We start from the raw sequence: 12,990 nt of genomic DNA, 5'->3' as shown, positions 1-12,990 counted from the left end.
TCCCCGCTGGGGGTGACAGGTGGTATTGCTAATTTTAGTGGGACTTCATGCTTTTTGACCCCCAGATCTTGCCAGTACCAGCCTAGGCTGGCAGCTCTAGAGCTGGTTTGGCTTTTTGGGGTTTGAGCAGGGCTGCCTTATCAACATTAAAGGCCCCCGGGAAAAGCAGTGCACTGGGGCCCTACCTATGCAACCACTCTAATTGATGTACAATTAGTACGTGTACGTTGTTTTCGTCAAGGTTAAGATATGTATTTGCAACAGCAATATAGCATGTACAGATAACAGCTAATACTGAGGTGATAAGTCCACCTAAATGTTTTAATAAAGAGGGTTTGAAGGTTATGAATAAATCTCCCAGGATAATATGCTGAAAAGTTTGTAAGCCTATGGAGCCCCTATGCTCGAGGGGCCCCCAGGCAACTGCCCAGAGTGTCAATGCGTTAAGACAGCCCTGAGTTGAAGGCGCTTTTTTTTTATTACGTAAATTATGTTCCACTCTACATAAGGCTCTAAATTCCTAATTATAATTAGTTACTTCAGTGTTCATTAGGAAATCTTGTTTATTAAAAGAAATAATGCATCCATTACTGTAAAGTATTACTGATATTAGAAACCATCTTGGATTTCTGTGGCCTGTAAAAGAAGACACTTGGCCTGTAGCCGTATACAGAAAAAATGTTCTTTAAATGAATACATTTGTTAAACTAAATTGATATACCTACACCTAAACTTTCTACTCACAAATCACAGCTATAACCAGTTTTTATCTCATAAAGTCATATTATTGCGATGGTGCATGTAATTGTATTAATCTCTCAGGCTTCAAAGCTGTTTATAAATTAACCATTAATATACTTTGTTTTGTCATTTCTTTTGTATTACATTATGTTAGTTATTTAAAACATTTTTGCATCTAATGTCTATAGGGAATATTAAATAAAAAAAAACAAATCTATGAATATATGCTTTTCAGAATATGTATTAATTGATCATTTACTTTGTGTGGAAAACACTAAGCAAAATGAGTTTAGAATTATCCTGGTAATTGCTAATAACCCGACTAGATCATTATTGAGCTTGTTGTTTGATAAAAACAATTTTGTTAAACTATGTGACAAGTAAAATGACACAAGTCATTTGCTATGACACAATATTTAAGATGGAAATAATTAGTTAAAGTCTAATCATTACTATACCATTAGGGGAAATAAATATATATTGCAACGTTTTATTTTCAACATAATAACATATTTCTAGTTAATTGTTGTAATTAATTTAATTGCATGTTGCTCAGTTATAGATGTCCATCACTTAAAGTTTATAAATACTTCGAAGCTATATGAAGCTAAATTAAAGACACAAAATAATATATCAACTGCAGTATGCAGAATTAAGCTTGCATAATTTTCACATTATTTTCATCATAATAAATTGCATTTTATTTATAATTATGATTAATCTCCTCTGACTGAACTGAAGCTCTATTTGTATTTCCATATCCAAACCTGAATTTATATATTGTGCTGTCCAAGATAACAGTGATTGAAGAATCCCTAAATTAATAATTGTGCACAACAAATTCTCATTCTCTCCTAACATCCTCTTTAATAGTTTGCATTAAAAAAGTTGATACAAAGATTGAAAAAACCCCCACAAAAAACAACAAACGCATAGGCATAACTTGTGTTCTGTGGTATACATTTGATTCATTAGGTTTATTTCATTAGAGATATTTTGAAAATGTCATTTATTATTATTATTATTGTTATCCATCATTTATGTGGCACCACAGTGCCATACAGCAAGTGGGACACAATTTGTAAGCAAGACAAATAATATAAAAATGTCATAATAAAATAGGATATAATAAAACATGGGGTAACAGACAGGTTACATGGTACAGTGCAGAAATGGAGGAGGTTGAGGGAGGGATATAGCAGTGAGTAGCGCAAAAGAATGCTGGCTAACAGAATAGAACAAGATAGAGAACTAGCATGAGTGATGAGGTATAATATTGTGCTTTGGGCAAAAGGAACATTTTGAGCGGGGGACATTAGGACATAGGTATGGAGGTGTTAGAGGGTGTACACAAGAGGAGGGAGTGTGGGGACAAGAGGAAGGGGGGCACAAGAGGAGGGAGTGTAGGGACAAGAGAAAGGGGGGGCACAAGAGGAGGGAGTGTGGGGACAAGAGGAAGGGGGGGCACAAGAGGAGGGAGTGTGGGCACAAAACGAGGGAGTGTGAGCACAAGAGGAGGGAGTATGAGCACAAGAGGAGGGAATGTGGGCACAAGAGGAAGGGGAAACACAAGAGGAGGGAGGGGAAACACAAGCAGAATTTACAATCTAATGGGGGAAGGGGGCTGAAACAAGAGAGGGTGACACAAAGAGAGGGGGTAATTGAGGGAGATAGAGGGGTTATGGGGTGGATTAGAAGAGAGGGATCGAGCTAAGTCCATTTTCCTGTGTCTTCCTTGTATTAAGCATACACAATTAAAATAGGATATTCTTGTAAATTAATTGGGAAACTAGACTTACATTAGGTACCACTGCTACATGCTGTTGGGCTTTAGCATTGGTACCCCCTCATTGGACAGTGTGAACTAGAGCTCTAGGATGACAGCTCCTGGTGGTGAAGACATTCAGGTAAGTAACAGAAATAGGGTAACATTGAGGGATAAGGTGTTTGAACCTATTTAAACGTCCATATTCAGAAAATATTTACATTTTACAATCCCTCAAAAAATCTCCTTCAGACAAATGTATACACATGGGGTGTGCATATATTTCTCATATCACAATAACAAGGCAAAGCCCACCAAAGCTATAACATACAGAGTGGGGGACATTTTAAGTAAAAGAGTGTTGTTGCACCTATCAAGATGTTTGCTTTAATTTATGGTCCTGCACTAAAAGGGACTGTAAGAGGGAGATGCAAACCAAAAGGTAAATAAAATGCATGGGAATGAGTATACCAAAGCAAGGCCAGTAATTTTCCTTTTTGCATACAAAATGACATCTATCCAGGTGATGTTGCCAGTTGTGCGGACGGACATGGAATTCATTTGGACAATAGATGAATACTGATGGTAACATGCTTAAATAGCTTAATGCCTGTTTTGGGTAACTCACACTGCAGAAGCATAAATAAATATAAAATATACAACCCTGTTGATTAAATAAACAGAATGGTTGTTGAATTGTAAAGCTTGGAAATGAGCCTTTCATGTGAATGTTGAAGAGATTGTTCAGAGCACAAGCAATCTGGGGTTTATGCCAAGTAGCCTTAATTCAGATCTTCAATGGAAAGCTGTTTATAAATGCATTTGTTGAGCCTTTGCACACTGAAAAAGTAATGTAAGTAAAGTATTAAACATTTCCTCACTTCTCTGACTTGGATAATAATAAAACAAGGGTAAATTGAGATATATGTAAATAGCCATTTTGACGAGAAAAGGTATTTTTGCGAGAAGTGACCAAAGGAGCGAGGGAGTGCCCGAACCAGTATCCTACCTACAACCACATGGCATCTTAATCCGACTCTGCAAGGAGTGCATGTCGAATGCACAACTTGTGCATTCGACACAATGCCATCCAGATCTGCCAACCTGGCAAATCCATTATATGCCCATAAGTGTGTACACAAATGTATGTTGAATGCAGATGAAGGAGACGTGCGTTCCATACATTGGAACTGTAAAACAGTTCCAATGTATGGAAACCAAATATACATTTTATTAAAACAATAAACAAAATAGTGGAGATTTTATAATATTAAGGACTTGCTTACCTGCCCCCTTTCCCCGATACTCCTGAATTCTGGGTAGGTTTTCCTTGAGAGCAGGCCTCCATGACGTGGTTCGTGGTGAATCACTGTGAATTTTGGCCCTCCCATGTGACAATATGATGCTTGCGCTGAGCCCCCTCCGTCCTCACACTTCACCTAACAAGAAAACAGTTTGGATTTCACTGGAACAATCACAATTTTAGGGCTCTGTCATGCCCATGGCCATGTTTATCCTGTGGGTGGTAAGGCTGAGTGGTATCATCTGTTCACAGTTGCTCTGCATAGTGGAGCAGCGGTGAACAGGTGCTACTGGTGTGTATGGTATTGTATGGGTGTTCAGAGAGGAGGTTGCTAAGGGTCAGCCAAGCATTTCATCTCATTCTCCCTGTCCTGATTCCAGCATCTCAAATATTGGGGTGTATGAATATATGTTAGATAAAGTTTTAAAGTTTACTTTATGCAGTTTCTTACTTTATCCATGATTATTATTCTCACTATTACATTTCCACTTAAAATATTTTTCCCTTATTATTTCATATTATCTTCTGATACGATAAAATAAAAAAGGGGAAGAATGGCTCTGGGTGAGCCTGAAGATCTCTGCTGTTGCCAGGGGAACGTCACAAAACAAAGCTGTATCTCTGCACTCGTGTCAGCTTCACAAAATGCTAGATTCAGACATGGAAAGACAAAAAAAAACATAAATTCAAGCACATGAAATGCAATCCTGCCTTTTATCTGGTGAGTTCATGTTTTAGTACTATATGTACAACTGGTATTATTATTATCTTTAATTTATAAGGCGCCACAAAGTGTCCGCAGCGCCGTACATGACATATACAGAAATCGGTGACCAATGACACAACATGATACAGAAAGAACAAAAAATGAAGAACAAAAATCTATACACACACACACACACACACAGGAAACATGGTAATTCAAATCAAATTATTTCTGGGACAATGAGTGAAAGTAATGGTAGAAATCAACGAGAAGTAGGCCGAAGCTTAAGAAAACAGGGCTAGGGAAGCAGGCCAAGAGGTACAGGGGGTGATGGAATAGTAGAAGGAGCACACATATATCTATCATGCTACAGGTGCTACACTGTACATGTACATCCATATTGTTTCGAAGAGATAGGGGATTTTATTCAGGATTTTGTAATAATTTTAAAGTAACCAGAGATTTGAGTGTAGGTTTATTAAAACTAAAAATGGTAAAGTGGAGATGTTGCCCATACCAACCAATTAGATTCAAGCTATCATTTTCTAGAATGTACTAGATAAATGATTGCTAGAAGCCGATTGGTTGCTATGAACACTTCCACTTTTCCTTTTCAGATGTTATAATAAATCGACCCCTGGGGGGTTGCATTGTATTGTTTATCTGTCACTAACTAGAATATTAGAATGCTCACTGGGTCTCATTTATACAGTGCAAAACAGCCAAAAAATAATCTTTGGTGGTGCTAATACGCCAAAGTACTTGGGCTTGTGGAGCAAAATGTTGGCATTTGAGAAGGAAAGAAAATTTGCACTGGCCAATGACAGGGGTTGGGTATAATTAGGGCGTTCTAGGCGTATTTGGCATAATATAAAACAAAACTTCAAAAACACAAATTTCCACAAGTAATAAAGCCCGCACCAATGTCTTCTCATTCTCATGATTAATTTAAGCCATAGGGGGAATACAATTGTGGCGCGCGCTGTGCACATTGACGGCAATTATTATAAAAAATCTCAGCTCATGGAGTTAGAGGAAAAATGAGAGAAGACTTCTGTCAAATCTCCGCCCCAAAGTGTCTCACGGGCACTCCAGAGATACTTCACCGCTAATTTGATTCTCCCCATTATGAGGTTGAACCAGTGATGGGCAAGAGGCAGCCCCCCAAACCTTCACCTATGGCCCCCAGCTTCTTTCTGCTTTATTGTCAGACTTGTTTTTTATATAGTTTGTAACACTTGTTTAAAATGCCTGTTGATATGTTCAAATAGGTGTCTCTTTCTATGTTTAAATATATTCTCCTAACTTATTACTGAGATTACGGATAATGTGCGGACATTTTGAAGATTAGAAGGCCGCCCCATGCGGACCCTTGAAGTTTATCAGGTTACCCATCACTGGGCTAAACCAATACATTTTTATGAGAATGATTGAAAGTATGGTTTAATGGAGGGGGTGATCCTAATATGGTAGGAGGTGATATCTGCTCTTTTACACAGTGCACCTCTTCAGATTTTTTCTGCTTCTCTGAACACCTAGACACACTTCTAGTTTATGGAGGTGTTTCCAGAGAGTGAAGAGTGAGCTGTGTCTTGATCTGTGCTGGGAAGACCAGCTAAGGCACCGCATTGCAGAACCAACGTGTTTCATAAATGAGGTCCGATGTAATGTATATCTGTTATGAAACTCTCTAGTATATTATTCCCTATAATGCTTTCTGTATTCTATAGTCACTAGAATATTCTCTGTATTGTAAACTGGATACCAGAAAGGTTCTTGCATTATATTCTGGTCACGTGAATTATCTCTGTATTGTATAGAGTTCACTAGAAAGTGCTTTGTGTTGTATAGAGGTCACCAGAATGTTATCTGTATTTTATATAGGTTACTAGAATTCTCTTAGTACTGTGTAGAGATCCCTGGAACAGGCTCTTTATTGAACACTGGTCAATAATGGGACTTTGCTGTCTGTTTAGATCTCTTTGAAATTAAACTTGTTCATATATTTCATTGGCAATGTAATACTATGCCGACATTTGACAAATCAGGCCCACTCACTTGCAGTGAGCAAGCTTGGAGTAGCTGTTTGTAGCCCACTGTTTTTCTTTAGTGTCATGCCCACTGCAGAAAAAAGAGAAGGGACACTTGTTCCTCATGTTTGGTGGCAGCTGTTGTCTCCAAGAAGGCAGAGGAGATCACCAAACCCAAACGAGGCTCTTTTCTAGCAGTGAGCATGACACTAAAGAAAACTACTGGGCTACATATAGCTACTCCAAGTTCACCACAGGACGCTGCACAGAAATTCCAGTCGACAATGACTGCATTATTATTGGAGGCTGATTATGCTGCTGCTTTACAGTACTGTCACCTTTGCTTTCACCACCTGCAATGACAATGGTTATTCTGTGACCTTACGTATGAAGACTGTAAGCTCAGAGTCGTCTTTACCTTCTGTTTTATGTCATTGCATGTCATTTGTTTGTGTCACGATCTCCTCAATGTATAGCGCTGCGTAATATGTCAGCACTTTACAAATAAGAGATAAAAATAATAGTACAAGCAGAGCCAGCACAATCTACAGTCTGACTGGGCAATAGTTTGAGGCATCTGTTTGTTTGGGTAGCCAAAATAACTGATTTTTTTTGCATCCAATTACATAACACAACTTTCCTCCTCTCCAATCGGTCCTCTGCAGCGGAGGCTGCGTTCACCATCCCAGGTAATACTCCTGGGCGCTGTGACAGTGCTCTCTCAGGGGTACATGCAGTGCCGTAAACAGACATTTTAGTGCCCTGGGCGGTCGAGACAGGGCACCGGCGCCCCTCATCTAAGTGGGTGTGGCCAACCTAATGTGTGGGTGTGGCTAGCACTTTACTGAAATTATATATATATATATATATATATATATATATATATATATATAAAAGAGAAATGGAGGAGGAGGCGCACAATAGTCTAGTATATTAATATAATATTGGAATCACACAGGAATCCACAATAGGACCAAAAACACCAGTGTAGAGGAAACCAAAAAAATTAGTGTAGAGGACACCACAAAAAACTGTAGTATACCCAATAATGAGGGTATAAGTGTACCAGATGTATAGTGGCAGCTTATTAGCTTATAGTAACAGGACTTGTAATATTTCCATGTTCTATAAGTGAAACCCACATAAACCAAGACACACTTGTGCAGATATATGCGTACCAGAAATCAGTATTTTTCAACTTGTCTGTGTAGAGATCTCACAGCTGATCAGGGATAGATCATAAAACTGGATGCACAGCTGACAGCCTCAGGAAAAAAGGACACACAAGGGACCATAGATGTATTATCAATTAGTACATTTTAATAATAAAAAAGTAGCAACTTACAAGTTGAACAGCAAACACAGGAAACATCTCCCAATATAATGGGAATCTCAGTAGTAACTTCTCAGCAAATTCTCAACGCGTTTCGTCTATATAAATGTCAGACCTCATCAGGAGAAAAAACAGAATCAATATATATATATACATATACATATACATGTACATATATACACACAGTGGTGGGATTCCAATAAATTAACAACCGGCTCTCTGCCCTAATGATCATTTAAAGTATGCAAAAAATATATAGCGATAGGTATTCTAATATTTTATGCACTTAATACTCAAATAAGAACAGCAAAACTGTGTGTGTGTGTGTGTTAAGGAATTTATACTATAAGCCCCAATGGGGCAGGGAGTGATGTAAATGAGTTCTCTGTACAGCAGTGCGGAAGAAATTCATAAGTTTAGTTGTTTTATGTAGAGGACAAAGTATATATTTATTTTACACAAATACTGAGCATGAATTTAAGGGGGGGTTCACATATACTTAATTCGATTTGTGATACTAAATTGTCTGTGTTATTCATATAATGCCTCAATGTAACTCAAATACTGCAGTATGTGTAGGTTTAAGTTACTGTAATATATTGTGAAAAAAATTGTCATGTGTTATCCTTGTCTCTCAAACAAACATAGCGGCAGAAGTAGTTGAAATCCTTTTAATATTATGAATTTACTTCATATAATCAAATTTGATGAGAGAGAGAGAGAGAGAGAGAGAGGGAGAAACTAACTTACAAGAGTTTGGTGCTTCTGCCTCTAAGTTCCGCAGTGGAAAGCATGTACGTTCCACTGACAGGCAGGTAGCGGGCGGCTGCTACGCCCCCTTGGCCTTGCGCCCTGGGCGACCGCACCGCCCGCACCACCCTCGTTACGGCCCTGGGTACATGTTATTTGATGATGCCATGTTTATAATTGGTTTCTCCCATTCTGTGATGTTAGCTGCTACTACACAATCTGTATGAAACACAGTCTTTTGGGGGCCTCTAAGGGGCACATTTATCAATGTTCGCATAAAGTGACAAATAGTTTTTAATCCTTATCGCATTGATAAGGATTGAACTATTTCTCAAATTTATGAAGAACCCAACACAGAAACAAGAGAAGTTGGCGCTACAGGATATAGCATACAGGATACCTTAAGGATCCTCTAACACAAAAAGTCACTAGTCCGTAAAAAAGAAATTCCCAATAAGACATGTGGATTCTTCTTCTTTAACAATCCCGATTATTCATACTCCTCAGATGAAAGTGCATGAAATGAAATAAAAACAGACATAGCACAAACAGACGTGGTAGATATTGATACAAAATCAGCCGTGAATGTCCCGGGTAACAATCCTTCGCTGCACGTCTTGTTACCCGGGACATTCACGGCTGATTTTGTATCAATATCTACCACGTCTGTTTGGAAGATTTGTAGGGTAAGGGTCCGCCCTTTTTTTCCTTTGAAGCGGTGTCTGACTTTTAAAGTGCCTAAGAGTTATGTATATGAGGAATAAAAGTTGTGAGGATTTTACACCATGCAATCTTCCTTTCCTTTATTAATATGATGGAGTGGAGGGTTGCGTTATGAGATACAGATAGAAAATGAAGATGACACATGATCTGATACGTCTGACTTGATCTGATTCTGATACGCTCTATGTTCATTGCTTTCTAGTAAGTGTATACCCTTGAGGGGTTGAATTAGACCCTCTTCTATCACGTGGTGTTTTTGTGAAGTAATATAGAAAGCACGGAGTGTTAAAGGGTCTTATGTGTGTACCTATGATTTGTATATACAGGCTGTGCTATGTCTGTTTTTATTTCATTTCATGCACTTTCATCTGAGGAGTATGAATAATCAGGATTGTTAAAGAAGAAGAATCCACATGTCTTATTGGGAATTTCTTTTACGGACTAGTGACTTTTTGTGTTAGAGGATCCTTAAGGTATCCTGTATGCTATATCCTGTAGCGCCAACTTCTCTTATTATTGTGGTCTATATATTTGTTTCAGTACTCGAGGGATTGTGTACTATAAGGGAAGAGGCTGCTTTTGGATAGACTGCGCAGACAGACATCATTGCTTTATTTTTTGTTTTCCAACACAGAAACAGCAGTTCCGATAAACTGCTGTTTCTGTGATGAAAAAAAACATACTTACCCCGCCTCTTCGGAATGCACTGTCTCCAGATCTCCTCCTTGTCCTCTTCGTTTTCCTTCATACTGCAATTGCGCATGTGCAGTTCGAAGAACAAACATCTCCGTTCTGTCTCTGCAACTATAGTTGCAGAGAGAGAGCGGTGAGTGACAGGGAGGGATCATGTGATCCCTCCACACATACGCTGTCCAGCTCTGCTCTAAGGAGCAGAGCTGACAGCATTGAATTTTTTCAATTAGGCTAATGTACGCCAGCTTCAGAAACATGACAAATTTCCGAAAAAAAATTTTTTCGGAACTTGTTAGATTGCAAGAGAGAGCAGTCACCATACTATTGAATGGTGACTGCTCCCAAAAATGAAGCAGAATGCAAAGCACCAGATATCCACTATATCTGCTGCGATGCACCGTTCTTAAATATGCGGGACACTACGAGTGCCATGGATTTTACGGTAAGTGCCCGAAAGTGTTACTTCGCTAGTTGTTAAATATGCCCCTAAATGATTCTAATTTGGTAAAAAAAAAATGATCATACTTGCCAATTGAATTTCAACATGTGGTCAGCTTAATGTTTTATCCTGGAGAAGTTATCAGAGATTAGAAAGATTCTTAATGGAGTAAAGAACAACACAGCAGGCGAATTATACTGTATCAAAGGATAAAAATGAACGTTGCAGAAAACTTTTTGTGATTGATCTATAATCTATTTGTAGCTTACCATTTCTCTGAGTTTGAAAGGACTTGGAAAAAAGCTATTATTTAGGGTAGACAGATAGCAAGGAAGCTGTTGCAAAGTCATATAATGAAAAACTGTAATAATGAGACTGCACAACATTGAAATGATTTATCGTATCTTTGGCACTTGAGTTGCTGTGCATTGTAGAACAGTCTGACATAGAAATAACAAGTGTGTCTCTGATATAAATGCTTTGATAGAAAACCCAATGATTCATGAAGAGAACAAGGTGCTGAATATTTGTGACTTTGGTGGTATTCCGCTGGGTTATGTTCTTTCTAATAATGTAATATTATTGCATCATGCATTTTGCAGAATATTGAAAATGACTAACCTTGATCATCCCATTAAGACTATGGAGAGAGCAATAACCTTTAAAGAACTGAAATTGATATTATTACAATACCCATGTGATACTAATATATCAGTAAACCCCTGTAAATAATATCTGTCAGTTCTGATGTAGTCGCTTATAATCGGTGAATTCTGATTTCATCACTTCAGTGTTCATAAGGAAAATGTGCGGATTATAAGGAGTAACGCCACTCATACTGTGAATTATTACGGATATTAGAGAGCAATCAGGGGGTAAATGTATCAAGCTGAGAGTTTTCCGGCGGGTTTGAAAAGTGGAGATGTTGCCTATAGCAACCAATCAGATTCTAGCTATCATTTTGTAGAATGTACTAAATAAATGATAACTAGAATCTGATTGGTTTTTCAAACCCGCCGGAAAACACTCAGCTTGATACATTTACCCCCAGAAGTTTATTTAAGCATTTGAGTCTATGCCCCAGTAGAGCTTACAATCTAATTTCCCCTACCACACATTAATATACCAGTGTGTGTGTGTGTTTGGAAAACCCAGACAAATCCCAGAGAGAACATACAAACTCCATGCAGGTCGCACACCGGCTCATCATTGCACCATCGCACATTGAATTAGGAAATGATAAGCAGTGTGCCAGTGTCCACTGAGCCACCATAAATAGAGCAATGGTCACATGATTTTTTTACTAGTAATACATTAAATTGTTCATTAACCCCTTAGTGAGGTATCGTATGCCTTTTCGACCAGAATAAATGTCACAATTTTGTATACAAAGTTAAACAGAAAATAACTTATTTACTACTATGAGTTGATTTTTTTTTTGTGTGTAATATACACATTTCTGTACTGCGTACGTGCACTAAAAAAAGGTGTCTGTATATAGATCTCTGCATGTTGCATACTTGCGTGCCCTTACATCTGGAGAAGTGGAATGGGTAGCAGCAATTATAAGCTGAGCACACCAAGGGCATGTTCACGTAAGAGCCTCAACACGTTCGTGTACATGTGATTGAAACAAAATCATAAGTGGGTACAATAAGGGCGTGGTCATATAAGTACAACAAAATTAGACATGGACAAATCCCCAGATATGCCTGTTAGAAGGTGTATCTATTGCGGGTGCTGAAAGAATAGTTTAAAGATATGTGATGATGATGATGGCCAACAGCAGTACTCTCTAGTCCCTTCTAAATGGCTGTTTGTGTATTGACCTCTCCAGTTGAACGTAATTAATTAGTGTTGCGGCTATATTATATCAAGCTGCAGCAAACTTTTCAGATTACTTATTTGTCATGTCCATGAAATACTATAGTAACGAAGATTCCCTTTAGATTTTTGGGGAAAATTGGACATATGTTGCATTTATTAATAGCAATCAAGACAATATTCTCTTTTGTGTATATGAGATGTCATTACATTATTATATTCTATATAAATAGTGCAATGTGCCTTTAGCATTTACCACTAACACTGTTAAACCGCATCTCTACATTGTCATTAAGCATAAGTATACACATTTATATGCCAGATGTAGATCTAAATTTGCACCTGGCCTAAATATTACTGTTTTTAAGTTGGATACATCTTGAGCTATAGCCGACTCAACATAGAAAATTGAGCACGCTTTGTTTGCGCAAGTCTTTTTATGTGTATTTTTAGTGCACAAATGTGTCCAAATGTAAATGAGGCCCTTTATGTACCCAAGTAAATTTTACATTGTTTCTTTTAGAACAGATAGGACTTTCGTTTGGGTGCATAATTGAATCTAGTTTCTTATGTTATTGGAGTTAGACAGGGAAGATGAAGAGAAATAATTAATTTAACCACGGACATGGTTATCTCTGAACATTTAGTGCAATGCCACAAATATTCCCCTAAATGTATTGGGA

General features: G+C 38.0%; 1 long non-coding RNA gene across 1 annotated transcript in view; it reads right to left on the bottom strand.

The window, feature by feature from the left end:
* Positions 1 to 2,211: 2,211 nt before the first annotated feature.
* LOC142143026 (uncharacterized) overlaps positions 2,212 to 12,990 on the bottom strand; it is a 101,100-nt gene continuing 90,321 nt past the window's right edge. Inside the window, exons 2-3 of the long non-coding RNA XR_012689470.1 lie at positions 3,793 to 3,945; positions 2,212 to 3,346 (exon numbers count right to left, since the gene is read on the bottom strand). This is a non-coding gene — a long non-coding RNA (uncharacterized LOC142143026). The remainder of the gene's footprint in view (positions 3,347 to 3,792; positions 3,946 to 12,990) is intronic.

The sequence above is a fragment of the Mixophyes fleayi genome, chromosome 3, assembly GCF_038048845.1.
Source record: "Mixophyes fleayi isolate aMixFle1 chromosome 3, aMixFle1.hap1, whole genome shotgun sequence".
NCBI classification, from domain to species: Eukaryota; Metazoa; Chordata; class Amphibia; order Anura; family Limnodynastidae; genus Mixophyes; species Mixophyes fleayi.
Note: the sequence above shows the minus strand (reverse complement) of the source record. Positions and strands in the feature narration are given on the sequence as shown.